Source organism: Hermetia illucens, chromosome 1 (assembly GCF_905115235.1).
Source record: "Hermetia illucens chromosome 1, iHerIll2.2.curated.20191125, whole genome shotgun sequence".
NCBI lineage: Eukaryota > Metazoa > Arthropoda > Insecta > Diptera > Stratiomyidae > Hermetia > Hermetia illucens.
The window spans coordinates 143072428-143091053 of NC_051849.1; the positions used below are offsets into that span (position 1 = coordinate 143072428).

General features: G+C 41.6%; 1 protein-coding gene across 2 annotated transcripts in view; it reads left to right on the top strand.

The window, feature by feature from the left end:
* Positions 1-860: 860 nt before the first annotated feature.
* LOC119661467 (ATP-binding cassette sub-family G member 1) overlaps positions 861-18626 on the top strand; it is a 186971-nt gene continuing 169205 nt past the window's right edge. For both annotated transcript variants that reach the window (XM_038070828.1, XM_038070829.1), the window contains exon 1: positions 861-1433. The gene's annotated coding sequence lies outside the window, so the exon portion shown is untranslated. The remainder of the gene's footprint in view (positions 1434-18626) is intronic.

An 18626-nucleotide genomic window follows, 5' to 3' on the forward strand; every position in this document is an offset into this window, starting at 1 on the left:
CACCACCAGTGCCCCTTTAGTTTTTAAGTAGGTAGGATCGTCCGAGCCTAAATGCTTGGCACTTAGTGCTAGTATTAGGTAAAATCCGGCATCTGCCGAGATTGTGATAACTCGGAAATAATAATAATAATAATATATAGGCTACAGCATAGAGCATGATCCTGCAAAATTTGGTAAAAATCGCACTATTACTAACAAAGTAATACTAGGTCAAAACTGTCGCTTCTCTGCAAATTCGAGACTATGAATGTCAATATCACTTGAAAGTGGCTATTTTCACATAATATATGCATATTTTTACGTGCTACATGCTAATGGGACAAATGCACGCCCAAATTTCTTTATAAAAGAAATATACAAAACCTTTCATACCTGAAGCGTCTAGCTTCCGGTTTCCCGACTTGTTTGATTTTTGGCGAAGAAAGATTAAGGGTAAGGATAAGATGAAATCGGCTTTTTTATGAGCTGTCAGTGGATATACTTCACCTATTAATGATGGGCTTACTAATTAATTCTGTAGAAATTGATTGTGGTTTAAGTAGTTGCTTGTCAAATAGATGCAAATCTCAAACTACTGTTAGTCATCTGGATGTCTTCCAAGGATTTTTCCCCAGCCATTGCCAAAAGTGTTTCCGATACCTTAAAAACATCGATAAAGAATCGAATGAACAATTTTAAAGATACCAGACTTAGCTCACGTAAAACATCGCAACATACGCATGCAATGTTTCTGAAAAGATTCACGCATGAGAAGCTGGATCAGCATCAAATTTAACAATGCTGCCGATTTCCAGTCGGCGGCCTGCAATCGTCAGCTGATTGCTAAGATAGTCTAACGATCAGACGCGGCGAGAATAGATGTTTGGGTATCTAAGCCCGCTTGATGCCTTCTGGCGAAACTCCCGCGGAATAATCACTTGCGTTTGCTCTTTGCTCAGCGAAATAGCGGACTTGCGACTATCGCAAGTAGCAGACTTAGCTTGGATTGTTGTTATCTAGAAACGACACTTGTTGATATCAACTATATGAAGTCGGGCCTATTAGGGCTCACCTAAAACCACTTGGAGAAGCTTTCAGGCGTTCAGTCCGATTTCGGCGTCCAAACCAGCGTAGGTGAGTGCGCGCGGTTGCATGGGAACCTACCAGTGAGTGCTTAGTGTATGCAGGGTCTTATTTCTGAGTGCGAAAGTTCCAAAAGGAACTGGCCTACTAGAGTAATCGTGACACCTTTTCATAGTGAATTATTCTAATTGAATGAACCGTCTTGCGTTCTATACGTGCATGTGGAAATCTTTTAGTGAATCCGAGACGCAGTTTCGAGTTGTGTGCGAATAAGAATAAAATTTATTATACAAATAAAGAAGCTTGTGAAAAGAAAGTGAGCGTTTTGCAGATGTTCTAATAATAAATCTGCTTCCAGATATTTTAGGAAGGTAAATAAATGTTTCCGTTTTTTCTCATTCTACCCGAACATGTTTTGGCTTGTGTTTGTTACATGCAAATATATTTGGTGATAGTTATGTATATTTTAGTGCACAGTTGATGTTATCAAATTTCCGATGTTTATTGCTACTTAGAATGATAAGCCAATAGATAAAACCATCCAACACGTTTGCTCCACTCTCTTTTTTGTTGTTTTTGCATGAGAAAAACATGATGACGTACATAGTGAAATTAATGATTGAGTAAACCAGAATTTGGGGTTTTTTTTTAGGGGATTTCTTTATTAATTAGAATATTTAATTATGTTGGTTTTATGTTTCTTGTTTTTCGAACATATAAACTGATTATTCGTTCTATACACACCACAGTAACTAAATTCTTAGTAGAATTTGCATTGCCAACGAACTGGAATTGCAACATCATTAACATTTTTAAAACATGAGCAGTACAGCAACTGCAACTTCACTTGTTAGTAAAAAGCCGAGCTATAGTTAGGGTTTTGTGTACTCGATTCAGCCTGTGTCACACACTTGGTCCAAAAACAATTGAGTCCGTAATCAACAAATTTTACATGCAACTATGTGACTATCAAAAATCATGGACGAAGCATCAAAAGGGTGATTTAAACAAGTTATTTTTGAAACACATATTAATCTTGTTAAATTACCAAATAATCAAGACAAACCGCCTTGTTTTCAAAACCTTTCCACCGAAAACCGGGATGAAATTCAAGATGTTGCCCCTATATGAAATCTAGCATTTGATATACAAGCATTCCTATTTGCCGAGTTACAAAAAATCTTAGAGACGACGAAATCTTACACACTTCACGAGTAATTTTGAGAGGCATATGACTATTAAAACGAGAAGTTAATAAGGAAATAATCTGTAAAAGCGTTCTTATCGTTTGAACCGCATTAATTGGCAAAAAACATTCTGATAACAAATTATAGCAGTTCAAAATGAAATTCTGATTTTCAGGATTATTTTTCAAGATCCCGAATAGATGCTCATGAGGAAAATTCGTTCAAAGTTTTCTTACAATTTCAATGCTGAATAAATACTAAATTAAGCGTTTATCGACGGGTCTCTTCCCTTTTTAGAATATCATTTTGTCACTATTTTTCTCCGTTGCATTGCAGATATGTAAGCCAAAATTTCACCAATTCAAGAATTCATTTATTCTTACAAATTTTTATTAGAACTGTCTTGGATTGCCACAATCTTGGTTGTTGATGAATTTCACCTAACACTAGCTCGGAGTACCAAGCAATTAGTGCGGATAGTCCTACCTACCTTAAAAAATATCGAATGGCTTTGAAGGTGGTAGCCGAGACGATCCTACCAGCATCCCCACATTATAATGCATTTAATATATTATAGTTATATATATTTAATAATTTCATGATAAATTCGATACATTATAATTACAAATTAATTATTCTTGTTAGTCGTTTCTTTTTTTGTTAAATTACAGTTATATTACATAATTAATAAATTTGATTATATTTGACGGCTGACGGAAGACTCGCCATTATTTTTTGTCATTCCGCCGCCTACTAATGGCACTCTTCCACCGCCTGCTCTCCACTCCTGTGGTGAGCTCTAAACTGAGTGGAGAGCGCCGGTGGCGTCATCTGTCCGCTGGTATTCGCTACATTCGAAATAAATTTCGAATACCGCGAATCCTGCCGCGCCACATCAAAATAAATATAATCAGTTTTATTAATTATGTAATATAACTGTAATTTAAGAAAAAAAAGAAACGACTAACAAGAATAATTAATTTGTAATTATTATGTATCGAATTTATCAAGAAATTATTAAATATATATAACTATAATATATTAAATACATTATAAATTGGTAACCCCGACGTGATTCACCTTTTGGTGAAGAGCGGCACCTATTGCGATGTCAGAGGCATCAACAAAAACGGCTAGAGGTGCATCTTGCAGAGGCAATGCCAAGAGTGTAGCTTCAGCCAGTTGTTGTCGAAATATATTGAACGCGCGGACAGCCTCTTCAGACCAGTTAGTTAGTTTTGGGGCCAGACTGGTGTTGGGCGGCCTTGGGCAGGAAACGACGATAGAAGTTTAGCATGCCCAAGAACCTTCGCAAATCCTTTACAGTTTTCGGACGCGGGAGCAGAATACTCCGCCATCGCCGCCTGCTCAGCAGTCGCCAGCATTTGTTTTATTGATAAGTTAATTGAAATTTTACTTTAGGTCAGTAAACACGGTGGTAAAAATAAATTTCGAATGCCGCGAATCCTGCCGCGCCACAACATCATCGAATACATTTTCAGTACTTCCGCATGGTTGTACCAGACTTTGCGAGCGTCCCAGAAAGCCTGCGCAAGTTGTGGGGAATTTAGATACAATATTGTGGAAACTAAAACCACCCTCTCGATATACAAAATTTCTTTGATTGATTTGATCACAATTCAGTAAGGAATGAAATTTTCTAATGTCTCTAACGTCGAACCACCAACACCTTTTGCACTGCCCATCATCCGCCTTTTCATTATCAGCTTTGTATAAGCACGGCTGGTAGCCTGCTGTTGCTGCCCTGGATCGGTCACATAAATCCCTCCGTCTCATCAAAGAGCATCCGCTCGACAAATGGAGATTGGCGAACGCCTGCCAATGGAAATTACTTCCACTCATCGACCGGTTCCTGGTATGACGTCACTCCATTCAGAGGATTAAAAGATCGATCCTTTGAGCTAAATGGAGTCTGCTCATAATCTGCTTTTGAAGCGGGCGCATGGAGAGGGATTTGCTTGGTTCATGATTAATCCGTTCCACGGCAGAACTTGGATCATTCATTCGCAATTTGGATTTACCACCCCGTATACGACGCTGTAGGTTGTCCAGATTGGTCTTCGCCCACGACAATATTCTGAATGTATATTCCAGTGAAACGATAGAGAACGCATTTAGTGAGCTTATTTTACTCTTCCCCGAAAAATTTCTGTATCAGTTTCACTCAGCACGTAAGCCATATTTAATTGCAAAACCAGGCTCAGTTATCATGAGAGGGATTGAGTGCGATACAGAGCCAAAGAGGACTATATCTGTCCCCTTGGAAAATGATTGTTTGTATGGGCATGAAGCCTGAGGTACTGGTTCGGTACTTTTAGATGAACGCACTGATAAGGTGGTATACCACCCTTCGATGATTGTCGCCAAAAGCTTTGTCGGTTATCAATGCAATTCAGACCTAGGATTTCGATTATGCTACTATTAATGAACGTTATGAATTTATAGAGTGCTGATAATCAAGTAATTAGTGTTGTATTTACGGGGTGCTAAGCCTTATCAATTTTAGGCACAAACACAAACTCTGCACGCAAAGCAATTTAGCGCACACGGCGCCTGTTTATAGCTGGTCGAACCTCTTGTTCAGTAACATCCACTAAATTCATGACCGGGGAGTAGTTTGTCGAATGATTTCAGCGCTAATGCATTTAGCATGTTCAACATACCGTTGCCGTCACCGAAAACTGCACTGTCAGCACGCTTTCTTGGGGTTCTTCGAGTACAGCAAATTAGTTCGCTCAATGTTTTGTACGTGCAGAACGTCAGCCTCTCAATCTCGTTGCTCCGGGTTCGAATTGCGGCTGTCATGGATGTTTTTCTTAACAATTCGTGAATAATGACGACATTATGCGACGGTGTGTCATCGTGGTACGAAATCCATGAAGTGTTTGCAGGCCCGACGTGAGGGGATGGCAAAGGGGGAATTCTCCCCGGGCCCGGAGTATAAATTTAAAGAAAGGGATATTAGGGAGGCCCGTGTCCAGATTTTTACTCTACGGTCCTTGCTGTTTGCCTACAAGTCCTTTCGTTTTTCGCTATTGTAATTATTATTCAGTCTCAATTCATTCGTATGTCGCTCTTCATCTATTCGCCTTTCTGTCTGGATTGCATGTCGTATTCATAGACCCACGTTTCGCCTGAAGCCTGGTTTGTTGAACGTTGGGTTATAATGCAAACATAATTTCGGTAATCATTCACTTCCTTCTTCTCTTCAGTGGAAAATAAACATTGTACTGTTTCAAAAGTGGCAAATTTACTCTTGTTAGCGGACTTTGCATCTTTACGCGCTAAGTTGGAGTCTAGTCAGCTTTGCTGAAACTTTAAATTCAGATTTGATTTGCTTCGACATTTCTCCACATCTATTTCACTGACAAAAATATGATCAATCGTTGAATTTCCATATTTAAATCCTCTGCGATATTCACAAACAATATTTTTTGAGAAGGCTTCGAGCCTTGTTCCGATTATTGTAGTACTAGTCCAGTCATTAAAGCTTTCAACCTCCGAATTCTTTCAGTCAAGAGTGATAGGATTGGTGTATGTTGTGGAATAGGACTGTACGGCCTTCGTTCTTTCAATGTGTTGTGGCGTTGAGTAGCTTCTCGAAATATTGGGCCTTTTTTATTTTCCCCGTATCTATAATAAGATTGTCTGCTGCAATAGATTAGTTCTTGCCTGGAGTCCTGCTGCCACTCTGTTCATGAAGTTTTGGACGGCCATTATGAAAATGAAAGAAAATCTATTTCTTTTTAAGATTTTGTGTAAAATAAAACCTTATAAAAATCGGTTTACTGTGTGTCCGTCTGTCTGTCTGTCCGTCACACGCATTTTTCTCGGAAACGGTTATAGCGATTGATACTAAATTTGGTGGAAAGATGGCAACTGTGAACGCCCTTGCATACAGTGAATTACATCCTTTTACGTTAAATTTAAGGGGAGGTCCCCATACATGCAAAAGGGGGTGTAATTTTTTTTTCATCAAATATAGTCACATGGGGTATCAAATGAAAGGCCTCGGTTTGTACTTTTCAAAGCCGGTCTTAGTTTTGACATTTTTTGGAAAGGTGAATAGTGCGGGGCGTTGAAAGCGATCATTTCTTTAACGGACCCATTCTCAGAAACTACCCAACCAAAAAATCTGAAAAAAATCAGGGGGCTGCCACTATATGGTGCCTAAGCTCCGAAATACCCTCTATACCGATACCTTTTCAAATAAAGTTAATAATAGTACATTACTAAAATTTTTAGTAATTGACAGGAAAACCCTAGGATTACGAAATTTTGCAGCAATATAGGCTATAGGTATAAAGCGTGATCCTGCCAAATTTGGTGAAAATCGTACCATTACTAATAAAGTTATAGTAGGTCAAAACTGTGGCTTCTCAGAAAATTCAAGACTATGAATGTCAATATCACTTGAAAGTGGTTATTTTCACATAATATACGCACATATTACGTGCTACATACTAATGGGACAAATGCACACTCAAATCTCTTAATAAAAGAAATACATAAAACGTTTCATACCTGAAGCGTCTAGCTTTCGGTTTGCCGTTTTGTTTTTCACTGAATGCGGGGAAAATGTCCAATACTTTCATTTCTAATTTTGGCGCGACCCCTTTTAAGGCAATGGGAGCGAATCGAAAACGTTAATAGCGTTTTCCTCGAAACTACACTTTTTAAGTTGGCTGAACTCATAACTAGAACAAATCTAAATCAATTAATTTTAAATTTTAAATATATATGCTGTTTACAATTACATTCACCGTCGAATTCCTTATGTTTTTTATTCAATTCGTACATAGCTAACAATATAGAATGTTCCTCCGTAAATTCGGTTGGATAGGCAGGGCTTGCTAGGCCGGATAGCCCCATACGCCCAGAACATCATTGGCCCATACCAAAGAGGCTTCACTCCAGGCAAATCAGCAACAGATCAGATTTTCTCTCTGCGGCAAGCGATGGAAAAACTGTTGGAATATGGACAACAGTTGCACTATCTGTTCATCGACTTTAAAGCCGCCTATGATAGCATAGCCAGGGTAAAACTGTACACGGCCGTGGGAGAATTCGGTATCCCGACAAAATTAATAAGACTGACTAGGCTGACCCTGACCAATGTGCGAGGCCAGATAAAAGCAGCAGGATCACTCTCAAGACCATTCGACATCAACAACGGTCTACGACAAGGGGATGCGCTATCATGCGTCCTCTTTAACCTGGCCCTCGAGAAAGTGATCCGTGATGCTGAGGTAAATGCAAGAGATATGATCCTCTTCAAGTCCACCCAACTACTGGCCTATGCTGACGATATCGACATCATGGGAAGAACCACCCGAGACGTACAAACTGCCTTCATCCAGATCGAGCAGGCGGCGACTAGCGCGAGATCTTGGGCTGCACATCAATGAAGGCAAGACAAAATATATGGTGGCAACGTCAGCACCGAAGACGAATCAACCAACAACATCAAACCGCACTGGTCAAACACGAAGAAGAATAAGGATAGGAGAATACAACTTTGAGACAGTTGACAATTTCTCCTATCTAGGGTCGAAAATCACAACCGATAACAACTACGATGATGAAATCCGCGCACGGTTGTTGTCAGCCAACAGAGCCTATTTCAGCTTACAAAGACTGTTCCGCTCGAAACGTCTCACCATAGGGTCAAAGCTCTTACTGTACAAGACTACGATCTTGCCAGTCCTCATGTATTCCTCGAAAACTTGGGTTCTCAGCAAGAAAAATTGCGTTCGAGAGAAAAATCCTCCGAAGAATTTTTGGCCTCCTACATGGGGACGGACGATTCCGTAGCCTACACAATGACGAAATCTATGAGTGATACCATGACCGTCCGGTTGTGGATAAAATCCGGCTCAATAGGTAATGGTGGGCGGGTCACTTAATCCGTATGGATGAGAATGATCCCACCCGGAAAGTCTATAAGGGCAATATCTATGGTAGAAAAAGAAGATGAGGCAGACCCTGCCTAATATGGAGCGATGGCGTGGGTCAGGACGCCAGACAGCTTTTAGGGATATCGAATTGGTGGACCTCGGCGCAAAACCGGGATGTCTGGAGTTCCTTATTAAGGCAGGCCTAGACCAGATACCGGTTGTTGCGCCGTTGATGATGATGAGGTTCCGAAGACGAGACCTGTTTTAATTTTTAGGCAACGAATTTTGAGCCTTATTCCCCTATGTTTCACTCAATATTAGAAATAAGATCATTTTAACAAAGTACTTGTTGAGTTGTTTCATTTGATACCCCACATGATATTATCGGATGAAAAAACAAACATTTACACCCCGCTTTTACATGTATGAAGAGGCCCCCTTAAACTCAGCACAAAATGTAAGATATGTTCCTCGAAGGCCCACCATCCACGTTCAGTTCAGCCTGCCAGTTCTATGTTTTCTTATGAATCCTGAGGTGAGGGAAACAAGTCGATGAGATTGTCATGTTTCTGCTGCAAGCGAATCCAACGAGCCTGTTTCTGTTCTCGTTAGTAATATATTGGAAAATGTGACTCTCAATAGTTCCAGCCTGGAGTAGGCCTTTTCGGATATTTTCGTTGAGGTCGACGATGTTGATGTTGATGTTGAATGGTCTCCAGAGTGATCTTGCTGCTTTTATCTGGCATCGCACATTGGTCAGAGTCACCCTAGTCAGTCCTATCAATTTTGTCGGGATACCGAATTCCCTCATGGGCGTATACAATTTTACCCTGGCTATGCTGTGATAGGCGACCTTAAAGTGAATGAAAAGATGGTGCAACTTATGGCCATATTCGAACATCGCATGTCGCAAAGAGATAATCTGAACCATTGCTGATTTGCCTGGAGTGCCTCTTTGGTATAGACCAATGATGTTCTGAACGTATGGGACTATCCGGCCTAGCAAGATAGCGGAAAATATCTTATAAATGATACTCAGCAACGTGATACCTCTACAATTGTTGCACTGCGTGATATCCCACTTTTTATATATGATAATGCATTTTTGTCAGTCGTCAGGCATTGATTCGCTGTCCCATACCTTGAGCATAAGTTTACGAACCGTTTGGTGTAGTTGGCCGATCCAATATTTAACCAATTCGGTTATAATTCCATTAACTCCTAGCGACTTATGGTGTTTTTAAAGCGATGAATTACACGAACTGTTTCTTCCATGCTTAGTGGTGGAAGCGTTTGTCCGTCGTCTTCAGTAGGCGGGACCTCCAACTTGCCGATATTTTGGTTGTTGAGCAATTTATCAAAATACGCAATCCATCGCTCCAATATGCCCGTTCTGTGGGAAATCAGATTTCCCTCTTTGTCTCAGCAGGATGAGTATCGAGATGTATAAGGCTTCATCCTGCTTGTTGGTAAAACCTCCACGCCTGGTGCATTTGCTCCCTGTAATTTTCGAGTTCACGAATCAGTTGGTTTCCTCCTTATAGGTGTTACAGAGGACTTTGTTGTGGATGGCTTAATTATTCATTCTCATCTGATTATCAGAGGAGATTATGGGCGTGTTGTATTCGAGCTCGGAGCACTATGGCAATGAGTCTATATTGGCCCGCTATAGGTTGTGACATTCATCAAGGCTGAGGTAACGGCGATCAATGAACACGTGGTCAATTTGAGTTTGTGGTTCCATTTGAAGAGGCCCACGTATGTTTGTGGACCACTTTCCACGCAAACCAGGTGCTTCCAACAACTTTTGAATCAGCCTTATATAAGGACAGGGTATCGACTAACTACTGAGCAGTATCCGGTCTGTACAGAGAGCGCACGTTCCATGAGAAAATGCGCAAATCATTGTTCTGTTTTCGCTGCCGGGTTCATCGTTGTAAAATCCGTCCTGTCCGAGGCTCCTTCCGTGACCTCGTAACTTCGGTTTTCCGTGTAAGGTTGTCAGCCCTATCCAACCACCAACCTACAGTACCAGTTGGTATAAATTGTTACGTTTTTAGGAGCGAGAGACTCGCCTTCATCCTTCTCCATCTGCAGTTTTTCATTAAGAAAGAACTCCCAGCGATCACCACGTGGAGGTGGAGGAAAGGTTTGGTAGTAGCACTGTTGGTTCAACAGGCGCCTCACAGGTTTTATGCTTCATCGTGGGTACCAATCCACGTTTCGCCCGGGGATCTATATTACCCTTTAACCGCGAGGGAGAGGAGGATTGCAGTGGCGAATCTGCGACTTCCTCTATTACATTTTCATTCCCTTCAATATTTGTAATTGCCTTGTATTTGTGAAATTAGATGCTTTCAGAGTAACAATAGTATACCCACAATCTCTTTTATAATAAATTGAGTTAAGGCCTATAAAAGAAATCTATGATAGAGTTCGTGTTACTTTCATCATCCAAGAGAAACGTCCCAAGGCGTTGTCCCTGCGGATTTCCCACTAACTGTTTTAATGTTGGGTAGTTTGTAGTTGTGAAAATAATCTTATATCGCTCATGATAACTTTAATCGATCGAATTTGTATCTACTTTCCAGACCTATTTTATCTAGGATGGATATAAATATGAATTAATTGGGGAGGATTGAACGTGAAAACATAAGTTTCACAATTTCGTTAATTGACTCATTTAGACAATTCAATAGGTAGATCTAAAGGTTACAGAAAACTTGTAGTCAAAAGCTTCAATCTCAATCAATAGCCATATAGTTTTCGAATCTGTAGAACCTTGACAGCTCTCAGATGTTTTTATATAAGAACGTTGACAAAAAATTCCACTAAGTTAATGATATGCGTGCTACCTTGAAGTATAATAAGAATAATTTTCCACGATAACGCAATTAAGCAAAAATGGGCTTCTGCTGTATCAATCATATTGCGTTGGTCAAGGTTGCTGATATTTTATTTATTTCAAGAAAAGAACTTTAATTAAATAAAAAATTGTCGAAACTAGCCAACTGTTGTAGTTTAGGCTTCCTTATTTTCTTCGTTTTAATTGTCATTTTACTACATTTTTACGATGCAGAATTATTTCATTCGATTCTGGCCTATCTGGCGTTCTAAAAGTTGATGCTGGATGTTGTGAGTGGAAATAAAAATATTTTATTAGTTGGCATAAATTCCACAAGTATATTACCTCATCGCCAGTTGTTCAGAAAAGGCATGAATTTTCATTTGGTATGAGGCGAGCCCCATTCGATACGAAAGATGACATCGCACATTAACGTGAACCTATACCATAACTCGCAAAGTCAAGGTGACATTAGCCTTGGTCATCATCTCACCTCACTGCATGAAGCAAATTTGCAGATCGCAAAATGTGCGAAATCGGAATCGATCCCACCAGCCTTTGCGGCGTCCATGAACTGAACATATGAAGTTTACTGCATACGAATTTTCAGATACCATTCAGCAATTCAATAATATCTGCTTATTTGATTCGTTGAATATATTATTCGTATGTGTACTTCTATATAAGTAGTAGTTGAAGGGCACACTTCTGTCCACATCAGACAAATTTTCAATCTGGATATTTGCGGTACATTTATAGAGTAAATCTTTCTTGGTTAATTTTCGATTATTTTCAGATAAGAAATTAGATTTGGGGTGAGGCAACTGTCCCTTACATTTTACTACCAGTACATCCGATAAGGGCCCCAAGTCTAAACAGTAACATCCATGCTTATATAAATCACTAGAGGCTTTCTTTTTCTTTTATATATTTTGAATTACCCTATATACCGCAATTCGGAAACATTCGTTCCCTTCAATTTTGTTTAGGATGTGAGGAGTCCTGAGTCCTCCATCCACTTGATGGCAGACCGGACCAATTGGATAGAGGTTTTCTCCGTCTGTTTGTGATCCGTCGATCTCCTGCTTAAACTGGCGCCCAAATGTTTAGAAAAATATAGACAACCTGCGGTTTCGTCCAGGGCGGACGCTGCCTCACCTCTGGCCCGGGGCACCGTGACCAAAGTGGTTACCGGGTATTGTTAGTGCTCTTATGTACAGTTCATAAACATGATATAAGTTATTGAAAGCAAAACCTCATTAAAGACAGAAAATGTCCTTAGAAGTGGTTACTCCTATTGATACAAAATTTGGTGGAAAGCTGGGAACTATAAATCTCCTTGCATGCAACGAGTGACAACGTTCTACATTAAGTCTAAGGTAGGCCCGCAAACATGCAAAAGAGGAGTGAAAAACGATAGGTGCGTCCCCATCGTGTTCAAAAGACAGAGCGATATAAAGAACGCACTTCGCGTGATGGGTTGGGAACACTCCTCCCACCATATGCATATATATATATGACATTTACCCCTTGGTGTAGTGTAGCGCGTTAACACACTTACGCGTCATCGTTCGTAGTTTTTAGTTTAGTTTACTGGAGAAACCGCAGCTCCGAGCATTCAGGTCATTGTTAGGCCCACTGTACTATCCCCGTAAATCGCCTAGTTAATGGCTTCCCGCCTACGGCTTTCGTAGGCTTTAACGAGTCTGAGAACATTTTCCAGAAGCAGAGAGTGTGTAGACCAAAACCTTACCAATGTGTCTTCGTCTGAGATTTGAGGAGGCCGGGCAGCTGTATAAAAAGCGCAGAACCGTCCCCTCCTTTTCCTCACATTGGCTGCTCATAGCCGAAAACACCACCCCAATCTTTTCCATATAGTAGTTTAAGGAGCAGTGTCCCGTTAAAAGCCCACCTAGGGTTTTCATGTCCTACTTCTTAACCGACAACAAAAATGCCGCTCTGGCGACCCCAGGTTCTTTCACAAGGATTTTCGGCTGCCGGCAACAGTTCAAATTTCTCCACTCGACTGCGTGAGTCCTTGCAATTTCACCCTTCAGCGTAGATTTAAAAGAGGATGGCCTGATGCCAAAAGCTGGTTCTGGCCCCACCATTGTGGATCCAGACCCTTGGCGAGCCAGTCCGTCGGTCTTCTCATTACCAGCGATGAGTGAGTGCCCCGACACCTACATCAGGAATGTTTCGTTCAGTCGGCCAAGTTTCAGCAGCACCTGATGACAACTAAGTACCAACTGACTTGAAGATTCGAATGGTGCGACCACTCCATTTTTCAGAGTGAAACTTGTTTGCACTGATGAAGGGAACAAGTGGTTCCCGAAATATCGGTATTTGCAAGAATAAATACCCACACCAACGAAAAAGAAACAACAAGTTTTATTATTTCAACTCCATTTTTGTTATAGATATTCTTCTACCAGCAATGAAATGGCATATATCTCCGGAATATAATAATAGTAATCGTTGGCGCAACAATCCATATTGGATTAGGGCCTTGAAGTGTGTTAGAGCACTTCATTTAAGACCGCAACGGTACACTAAAATATACTGTAGGAGGCAATGTGGTCAGCATTGCGCTCGCCCGAGATTATTACCCTGATTTGACTCAGGTACTCATTCACAGCTGAGTCGACTGGTAGCGTCAAATCACGATACAAATTCCACTGCCACCAGTGAGATTTGAACCGCGACCTTTCGTAAAACAACCTTGTGCTCTAACCATTCAGCTATCCGGACGTCCTAGAATATGGTCGTCATTTTTCCTAGGAGTCCTCCTGCCCCCGATCTGCTCTTCATGAGTGACCCGTCGGTGAAGATTATTAAGTCTGTAACCTGAAAAGGATCATGGCCATTTATCGACCATTTTTCTTTTTTGGTGGTTACGAGAGTGTATGTCTTTTCAAAGACGAATCTGGAAACCATGTGATCGGATCGGAGCTACTGGATGTTTGTCAAGGAATTTCTAGATAGATGCGTGACCGTATGATTGGTCGCCTTTCCACGCTCCAATGGTATCGAGTCTTTATGCGTCGTTGGCTGCTTTCCGTTTCACCTCCAAGTGAATGGGGGGTAGATTTAGCTTAGCTTCGAGAGCCGCAGTCGGTGTAGCACTCATTGCTCTAGTAATACTTCGGTAGCCGAGACTTTCAATGTGTGTTAGCGGCTTCCTGTTGTTAGCAAATTTTAATCTCAGGATTTCTGATATTATTCCTAGATATGGTGCTTCCACGTTAACTTGGAGTTGAAATGTACTCCTAAATACTTGACTGTTTGTGCGAGCTGGATTTCCACTCCTGCTAAGGTGGGTAGTGTATAGCTGCCCCACCTGACGTTCCTAGTGATCATAACTAGTCCAGTCTTCCTAGTGTTCATCGTGAGTCCATTGCGGAGGCACCAACTGTGGATTTCATGCAGAGTTCGTAGAGTAATTAGATCTGTAGATCGTCCCCAAATGCTATCGCGAAGACTTTTTTGTCCTCCAGGAGCCATCGCAGGGTATCCATTACTAACAGTCTTAGTATTAGTCTTTCTAGTCCTTTTAGTAGAAAGGACGTTGGACTGATCGGTCGGTAGCTTTCTGCGTCCGTGTAGTTGGGATTCCCTGGTTTGAGAATAAATATCACCTTCACATTGATCCACGATATGTATTCCGAGTATATAGGCCCGCGGCTTCCATTCCCTTCATTACTTGTGCCGGAATGATGCCGTCCGAACTTGCAGATTTGTATTTATGGAACCAGTTAAATGCTCATTTTACTGGCTCCAGTGATACTACTTTGCATGCCAGATTCCAATCTCTCGGTTGAGGGCTGTATGCACCTGCTGACCCCAAGATTCAATTTTGGATGCTGCCTGGGAAGTGCACTTCAAGTAAATGGTTTGCCGTTTCTTCATCGCTTTTTGTGTACCTCCCGTTCTGTAAACATAAATAACCCAGCTTCTGACTACGTTTTTTCACAAAAATCCTCTTCTCCCATGCTAGTTGTGACCACCTGGATTGTTTTCTCAATTTCAGCAATGGATTTGATGTACTTTCCAGGGATCGTGATTTGGGCACCCAGTTCTATTTTATACGTTATCCAATCTGTCTTGCGCGGATTCCGAAATGGGGTCGGTGGAGGTGGATCCATGTCCATTACGAAATCAATGCGTCTGTGATCTGAGAGTGTAATATCATTTGATACTCTCCACTCTCCGGCTAGAGCCGCAATGTCAGGGGATGCCAATGTGATGTCGATAACGATAACCTCTCGCCTGACCACGTTGAAGAAAGTGGCTTCATTACCCAAATTAAGCATCTGCAGATCGGTTCCTACTAGACACCCCAGTAGTCGCGATCCTCTTACATTGATGTTGGAAAGTCCCCAGCATATATGGTGAGCGTTGACATCACATCATGCTATTATCCCCATGTCTTGACTTTTGGCATATCATAGCATCTCTTGATCTCCCTGTTGACTTTTTATGGTTAGTTTAGCCGATGTGGTGCCGCGATCACATAGGTCGTTAACCAAATCAGCCTGGAAGTCTTTTGAGACTACCATGCAGGAGGGGGGTCGATCACTTCCATTTGCATACAAAAGGTCAGCATGCTGGAAATTTAGACTCCTGACTACCCCACCAACAATCCACACTTCTTATATGAGGTATATAAATGTCTTGCAGCTATTGATCCAACGACTGATAAGAGCAGCCCCCGCTTTACAATGGTGCAAATTTATTTGTGAACGGCACCCCTCCATTGGTTTTAGGAGCCGACACTTATAACGTGACCGTCCCTAACCCGCTGGCAACCCGATTGTTCCCGACCCTTTTTAATATCGGGTTTTTAATTCGGATAGTAAGGAAAGTCCCCGGCCTATCGGCTCTCTCCCCTGTTTTGCTGCCTAGTAGCATCCAGATAGAAGTGTTGAGGTTATTCTGGACACCAAGTTGTTCCAGAACCTCAGCACCATTCCGCTCTTCTTCTCTTCCTTTCCTCCTAAGCTGGTCGCACTGCTCAGTATCGTAGCCGGATCGCTTAAAGTCTTCATATACGACCCATTCATTGGCTTCGATAGTCTTTACTGCTAATGAAGGTCTAGCCATTACTGACCGAGCTCTCTTTGCTGCCTTTTGTATCGGAGAGTTGGGATTGTCCGAGGACCGCTGCCGCTTCGGTTTGTCCTTAGTCGCAGGTGCCTAGAACGATCCTTTCCCTTCAACTTTGGCACAGTCCTTGGGTTGTGATTTGCGCGGGGGCGGTTTGCCCGAAGGCGGTTTGCCCGAAGGCGGTTTGCCCGAGGGCGATTTGCCCGAAGGCGGTTTGCCCGAAGGCTGTTTGCTGTCCGTGGATAGGTGCTTAATCAACTGAAAGATTTTGCCCCTACGTCGATTGGAGCTTGGGGTTAGGGTTGCTGACAGAAGGGCCTGCTCCCGTTCGTCCGTTAATGACTGATTTCCAATAAGATTGATTCTCACCTGAGTAAGTGGAGAATCTGAATCTAGACTCAGGTTCTCCATCGATGAGCTTAGGGTTGCTCCTTCACTCGGGGTTGGAATAATACAATCGAGATTTAATTCTAGTTTTTCAAAAGGATTTGTTTTTTGTTTTCTCATAATTGGCTGCCATGGCCTCAGTTTTATCGAGGAAAGTAAGTCATCGTCAGCAGAGTCCCTTTTTGCCGAGGGGCCAAGGCTAGTTGAAACTGGGGGTCGCCTGGTATCCAGAGTTCATCGTTTACGGCCGCATTTTAACCCCTATGATCATACAATCTTCGACACGGTAGTCACACCTTGGCTTGGGGTTTTGATTATCCCTTGGCTTCACCTGTCACCTCTCGTTTTCTAGAGGATCTGCCTTACCGAGCTCCATCACCACGACAAGGTAGGTAATCGTGGAGAGAGATCGTTTGTGGTTACCTGAAACTCGCTTCGCCTCCCGTCAAAATTTTCTGAGGTCCCCCTCCTTCTCTAATGGTCTGCGCCAAGTGTCCATGGGGCGTTCCCCCCGTGGGCCTTACATTCCACTACATGATATAACCAGGTATACAATTGTGCCCCCTCCTTATTGTGTGCCAGTTTTGAGTAACAGCGATGGTCACTTTCCACGTGTTACTCCCATATAGCAACACAAAAAGAGCACTTGCACAGAGCAGCTTTAACTTAATCTTAGTGTTGAGATACCTGCATTCCCAGAGTTGAGGCAAGGCAGCGAAAGCAAATCTAGCGCTGTTAATGCGTCGGGAAACATCCAGTTCGGTGCCACCTTTGGCAGAAACCACGCTCCATAGATGTACAAATTGATCTCTCTTTTCACTCAGCCTTTTGCCAATGGCAGATAGTAACCGGCTCTAATAAGGCTTTGATTTAACTATGTGCATAAGCCCGAACATCTCGCTACTCAGATGCAACGATTGAGCTGTGCTGCGTTGCTTTGTTTTCTCTCTCAATCTTTTTAAGGGTTTTCCGGGAAGAGTATTTGGGCTAGGCCAGTCTATAGGCATCTAACGAACACGAATTGCACGAAACAAGCACCTGTTACTGGAATTTACTTAAAGCTATAGCTGGAAATTTCTTTTAGACGCCGTTTGGCGGGAAAGCATTTGTAATAAATGTCCAGTTATGTATACAAAAATTAAAGGAAAAAACACCGCCACCAGTGAATCCACCCTTATTTTTATAGAATTATTCTGTTCACTTCTTCAAATTACCGCTTTTCGTGAAAGTACCATATATCAGTGAGCATCAAAATAATTGTTACTAGGCGAACTATATGCAACGGGATATATAAAGGTCATGTCCTTTTTATGACCTGTAATAGAATCGAACTTAGAACCGGCGCAGAACTCGTTCCGCATTCATAGTATAGCTTTCTTTGAAATATAGTCTCTCTTATGTGAGCCAATGAAGACATCCCAACGACATTCCTGGAGGCCCTTCTGGGATTGACTCCCCGCCCCCCAATCTTCACATACAGATGCAGGCAAGGAAGAAAATCGAATGAATGCTTAATACCAGATGTCAGGTTGCAATCCTTTGAAGAAGGAAATATATTAAAATTCCTGTCGGTTATAGGCTTACTTGACATACTGCAGTTAACAGGTACACTATAACCAGTACAAGGGCACAATAATTCTTCTAGAACGCAGAGCAATTTCCCTTACCAGAATAATAACACTGTCTCTAACTCACCATCCTCCTCTTAAAGCTCACTTTTTAACGGGTCAAAGTCCAAACTGCCCGGAGCCGATTTCCTAGCCCTAAATAAGTTTCTTTCCTCAAGCGATTGGACCATAGCCTTCTAAAACTTATCTTGCAACGAGGCTATTTTAGCGGCTTCGTTCTCAGTAGAAATTCGTGATGCCTTATGTGCGGAACACTGGTATCGTATTTGAAATAATTAAAACTTATTTTTTCTATTCGCTAGTGTTATTTATTAGTCTTGCAAATACCGAATTTCGGGAACCACTTGTTCCCTTCATCAGTGCTAACAAGTGTGTTCTTCAGTGGTTTATTAACTATTTATATACTAATCTAAATCTATAATTCTATTCTAATTAATTATATTGTTAAATTAGTTTTTAAAGACTTATATCTGAATAAATTGAGCCAGAAGGG